Genomic DNA, 5773 nt, shown 5'->3' with positions numbered 1-5773 from the left:
AGGGCTAATAACAGTCCCTACCTTACAGTGTCACTGTGAATTCTAAGTGAGTTGATATTTGTAAGGCATTTAACGGTATTGGTACATACTAAGCTCTCAATAAGTGTTGGTTATTGTTATTGTTAATGTTATTATTAGCAGATGCTCAAGGCCGCCTGATCATCAGCTGACAAAAGGATGGAAGCTGATATAAACTAAGGGACAACAAATGAACCAGATGTCAATATTGAGATGTCAGCATTCTAAGGTGGCAAATTATTATTATTATTTTTTTTTTTTTTTTTATTTTTTGCGGTACGCAGGCATCTCACTGTTGTGGCCTCTCCCCTTGCAGAGCACAGGCTCCGGACGTGCAGGCTCAGCGGCCATGGCTCACGGGCCCAGCCGCTCTGTGGCATGTGGGATCTTCCTGGACTGGGGCACGAACCCGTGTCCCCTGCATCGGCAGGCGGACTCTCAACCACTGCACCACCAGGGAAGCCCGGAAAATTATTTTTTTAATTAGGAAACGTTTCAGACATCCAGAAAGGCATAGGGATTTACTGAACATTCATGTTCCCACCATTGAAAATGATTTTCAAAATTACAGATACATTTGAAGTCTATTGTGTACCCTGCCCCAATATGCACCTGTCCCCAAGGTGAATCTTACAGGTGATGTTTATTATTCCAAGGAATGTCTCGGTGCTGCTGTATATGTTTGAATCTCTAGATAATATATTATCTTCTGTATGTTTTAAAACATTTATGTAAATGACATCATAGTATATCATTTTTCTGCTTTTTTCACTCAGCACAATGCTGGACGTCAAATGTGAGATTTGCCTGTGTTTTTACCTGCAGCTCTGGTTCATTTATTTTCCCTGCAGTATAAGGATGAAAATGCTGCTCCCGAAGTATAAGAAGAAGTGGAGGGTAAGACACCCTTTACGACTGAGCTGCTTGGTTCCAACTTCTTTCTAGCCACCCTCATCTTGTGGCGAGGTAGTGTAGCCTAGAGGTTAAAGCCACTGGAACCAGATTCTGTAGGTTTGAACCCCAAGTCTGCCAGCTGCTAGCTGGGAAACCTTGGGTAAGCTCCTTAACATCTCTGGGCCACAGTTTCCTCATCTGTAGCATGAGAACAATAACACCTCATGCCTGCTTTAGAGGACTGCTTGTAAACACTTCACGCAGGTGCTGGTAGCGCAGTACCAGCAGGGTTAGCTATTACTCTTTTACTTGGGTTGTTTCTAAGCAGACAGTATGGAACATATCTCCATGAAGCATTATCCCAGTCACTAGGGCCTGACTCCTGCCATGGAGGGAAAAGCAGCTTTACAGACCTGGATATTCCACATTTGGAAAGCTGACTGTCCAACTGTTTGGTTCCATATCCTGCTGGTGGCCCCTGGTACAGTTGTGTAGAGAGGGCTCCTGGCTCCCATCCATCACTGCCTTTGAACTGTCCAGCTCCCTCGAGGCCACCCTTAGTATTGTTCCCATTGCACAGATGAGCAGATGGGCTCAGATGTGAGGTGACCTGCTAATAATAAGTGACTTCCATGAGACCTGAACCCAAGTCTCCTCATTCCAAATCCTGTGGCCTCTAGCCATCTAGTTGTTCTCCCTAAATTGTATCAGTCATTTTCAGCCTCTTGTTTTCTCGCTTGAGGACAGTGGTGGTTCCCTCGAGGCTGAGAAGGGAAGAGAAGCAGCTTTCGGGACCACTCACCCCGCAGGAGGTGTGACCCGCTGCTGGCCTTGCAGCATCAGCAATCACATGGCAGAAAGCCACGTTAGAGCCAGAGGCTGTTGTGTGGATTTTTCTCTGTCTTTCCTCGAGGACTTTAGTTGAGCAGTCAAAATGTATTTTCAAAAAGGCTGAAGAGCCAACAGGGTGGGTGTGAGGGGAATCTGTGGGTGGGCGGGGAGTGTGGAGGCAGGTGGTGGTCAGCCAGCACGGCTTGCATTCACCCAGATATACAAGTTTTGGCTTGCCTCACCGTGAAAGGCAGTTCTCATGGGGGAAAATATGTCAAGGTAGACAGAGTCTCTCCTTTATGAGATGTCTTATGACTATTCTTGCATGCAGTTATTTTCCTTTTAAAATAATTCGTAATGGCAGAACTCACGGCCATAAATCAGTTTCTGTTTCCATTATGAATCCAGTTTTGGAAGGTGATGGTGTCTGCCATTTCATCTTCTTCAGGGCTTACACTTCATATTTTTCTCTGTAAAAAAGGAAGCGGTTTGTGTGTATGTTTTAAGAAACTAAGGGCCGGGGCTTTTAGGAGATAATTTAGCAACAGGAATTTAGGCAAGAACAACAAAAGCAAATAGGTTTCAAGTCCCATGACAACTTTGATCAATTAGAAGTGGGTGAGTGGAGTGTTGTGTTGAGAAGAATTCTGAGACCATGTACAGCATCAATGGAAAAGAGCTGTGATTGATTAGTGATGTCTGTCATGAATCTCTGCGTGGGAGGGGAGAGCCCAAAGGGAACCCTGCAAACACTCATTTGTAAACTAGAGTAAGCTTGGTAGTTTTCTCCTAACACAAACCCCTTACGTCTTTGTAGCATTTGATGGTTTGGAAAGCATTTTCATGTGCTTTATTTTCTTTTTTAAAAATTAAATTAAATTTTGTTTTTATTTTTAATAATATTTATTTATTTGGTCGTCCCGGGTCTTAGTTGCAGCAGGCAGGGTCCTTAGTTGTGGCATGTGAACTCTTAGTTGTGGCATGCATATGGGGTCTAATTTCCTGACCAGGGATTGAACCTGGGCCCCCGCATTGGGAGAGCACAGTCTTATCCACTGCGCAGGCAGGGAAGTTCCCATATGCTTTATTTTCATTGAACCATTCCATCAACTGTGTGAAGTAGGGCTAATCTGTCTTCATATTAATTCATTTATCCATTAAATGTTTATTGGGCAATTACTGTACTAGGTTGCTGTAGCTAATCTCTAAGGATGACTACCACCAATTTCTTCCTTCATGTTCATGAATGCTGCCCCTCACCAAGAAGTAGAATCTAATTCCCTTCTAGAATCTGGGCTGTTCTCAGTGACTTGCTTGACTAATGAGATGTGGCTGAAATGATGTTCTGGGCCTTCTAATGATAGGTCTTCAGAGCCTTTCAGTTTCAGCATACATCTTCTTGAAACACTTGCTTTTTTCTTTTTTAAAAAATTTATTTAATTAATTAATTTATTTTTGGCTGCATTGGGTCTTCGTTGCTGCACACAGGCTTTCTCTAGTTGCGGTGAGCAGGGGCTACTCTTGGTTGCGGTGTGTGGGCTTCTCATTGTGGTGGTTTCTCTTGTTGCGGAGCACGGGCTCTAGGCATGCGGGCTTCAGTAGTTGTAGCACATGGGCTCAGTAGTTGTGGCTTGCGGGCTCTAGAGCACAGGCTCAGTAGTTGTGGCGCACGGGCTTAGTTGCAGCATGTGGGATCTTCCCAGACCAGGGCTCGAACCCGTGTCCCCTGCATTGGCAGGCGGATTCTTAACCACTGCACCACCAGGGAAGCCCGAAACATTTGCTTTTGGATCTGCTACATAAGACATGTTACTACCCTTCTGGAAACACCATGTTGAGAGGCCCTGAGACTAGAGAGAGGCTCCCAGCTGAGCCCAGCCTTCCAGCCATCCCACTAAGGCTCCGGTTATGTAAGAAGCCATCTTGGACTCTCCAGACCAGCCCAGTGGCCAGTTGACTATCACTGAGTCACCCCCGTTGAGACAGTGTGTAACAGAAGAATCACCAAGCTGAGTCCTGCCTAAATTCCTGACTCACAAAATCATGACGTGAAAGGGTTGCTCTTTTAAGTGAGTACATTTTGAGTTAGTTATGTAGCAATAGGTAACCAGAACATTGACACTGGGCTTCCAGAGATGAGTAAGACCCAGTTTCAACCCGTAGAGAGCTCATAGTCTCTTGGGAGAGATGGACACATGAACAAACCAATCATAATTTGGCAAAACCAAACATGTACAAGATAACTCTAATTAAAAGGGGCTGGCAAGGCTTTCTGAAGGAGTGATGTCTGTCTGGGCTCTGGCCACTGCTCTTGGGATGCATGGCCCACAAGAAGTCATTTTTTCCTAAGAATCTCCTAATACCGAGAGAAGGGTCCCCAGTGGCCAACTTATATTAGGTCACTCTGTTTTCCTGGCTATAGCTGATAGATCCAGGGGTGAACAAATACTCAAGGTGGGCCAATCAAGTTCTGTCTCCCAGTAAACTGAAATTTGGGATGGAGAGCCTCAGAGGCTGGGTATCATTGGAGCCAAATCATGGTGATGGTAGTCCTCTAGAGCAGGGTTTCTCAGTCTTGGCACTACTGACATTTTGGGCTTGATTAATTTTTTCTTGGGGTTGGGAGAGCTGTCCTGTGCATTGACGAATGTTTAGCAGCCTCTCTGATCTCAACTCAGCATATGGATCTAGCACCTCATCTCTAGTCACGACAATCAGAAATGGCTCCAGACATTGCCAAAATCACCTCCCCCCAAGTTGAGAACCACATCTCTAGACTGGGGGCCCTCAAGTTCGTGAGCTGTCCTATCCATGCCGTTATTGAGATATGGTACTTAAACTCTTCTTTTGATTCTGTGAGGCATCCCAGAGCCTTCTAATAATTCAATGTCAGTTTCCATATCTTGCAATGAAAAAAATCCTAGTTCCTACAGTATTGAAGATTGGAAAGGAATTTATGGGGAAGGCATTTGGATATGGAGATATGAAACAGCACTATGGAAGCATTGCGTATGGCTGGGGCTGCTGGCGAAGGTGGGCGGTGGGCTGGAGGCACACAAGGGCCCGCCTTCGCTTTGCAGCCACACTCAAGTTTGCACCCCTGGCAACTTTGGCCCTGCAAACCTCCATAACTTACCTAAGCTCAGCGCTTTCCACTGAACCAAAGACCTCCTCCATGTCCCATTTTCTCAGGATAAAGGTTCTTGAATGGCTATTAAAGGCTAGAGTTTGGGACTTTAGAAGATTACATTCCACTGAGAATATTTTTCCTTGTTGAGGAATCAATTGCTCCTATATTTTAACCCTGCTCATGTTTCACAGGCAAACTAAAGTGAGGAACTGAGGACACTTCTTGAAGTTTGCTGGATCCCACATATCTTCTCAGCGTGAGGCAAAGGCGGAGTCCTTCAGGCTTGAGTTAGTCGGATGAAAGTTTCCCATTGTCCCTCCCTGGTGGTCCAGTGGTTAAGACTCTGTGCTGCCAATGCAGGGGGCATGGGTTCGATCCCTGGTCAGGGAACTAAGACCCCACATGCCAGCGCGGCCAAAAAAAAAGAAAGTGTCCTATTGTCCACCTTGCCCTGTGTGTGTGTGTGTGTTTGGGTGTGTGACAGATGATCTTTTGGGTCACAGAGATCAGAGATGCACTCAGGTTGTTCGAGGCTACAGGGCCCATTGTGAGGTGCTCTCCACATCCTTAAGCAGCCACGCCCCAGGAGCCACCTCTCCCTCCAAGACTCACCTCCTCTCAGCAAATCGTTCCACTGCTCATGCAGTAACAGATTTTCTGCAACTCTTAAGCTCCCCAGGAGAGAGTCTGGTCTGGTTGGTTTAGGTTTTGCTCTAAGACAGCTTTGCCTCCTGATCAACTATAAATCCTGCCTTTGGGGGCTGGGTCCAACTCCAGGTGAACTAGGTGCAAAGCATGGTGGACCCTCTGTGGAAAGAGTGTCTCAGAAGAGGCTTGTGAGGACGAAGGACCCCTAAGCTGCCCCAGAAGGGGACGTGTCCTTGGCAGGCACGGTTACAA

General features: G+C 46.0%; 1 non-coding gene across 1 annotated transcript; it reads left to right on the top strand.

The window, feature by feature from the left end:
* Window positions 1–5190: 5190 nt before the first annotated feature.
* Window positions 5191–5263, top strand: TRNAG-GCC (transfer RNA glycine (anticodon GCC)). The gene has a single exon. It is a non-coding gene; the product is annotated as a tRNA-Gly (tRNA).
* The last annotated feature ends 510 nt before the right edge of the window (window positions 5264–5773 follow it).

This window comes from Mesoplodon densirostris, chromosome 1, assembly GCF_025265405.1.
Source record: "Mesoplodon densirostris isolate mMesDen1 chromosome 1, mMesDen1 primary haplotype, whole genome shotgun sequence".
Classification (NCBI taxonomy): Eukaryota; Metazoa; Chordata; class Mammalia; order Artiodactyla; family Ziphiidae; genus Mesoplodon; species Mesoplodon densirostris.
This window is presented reverse-complemented; position numbering and strand designations above follow the sequence as displayed.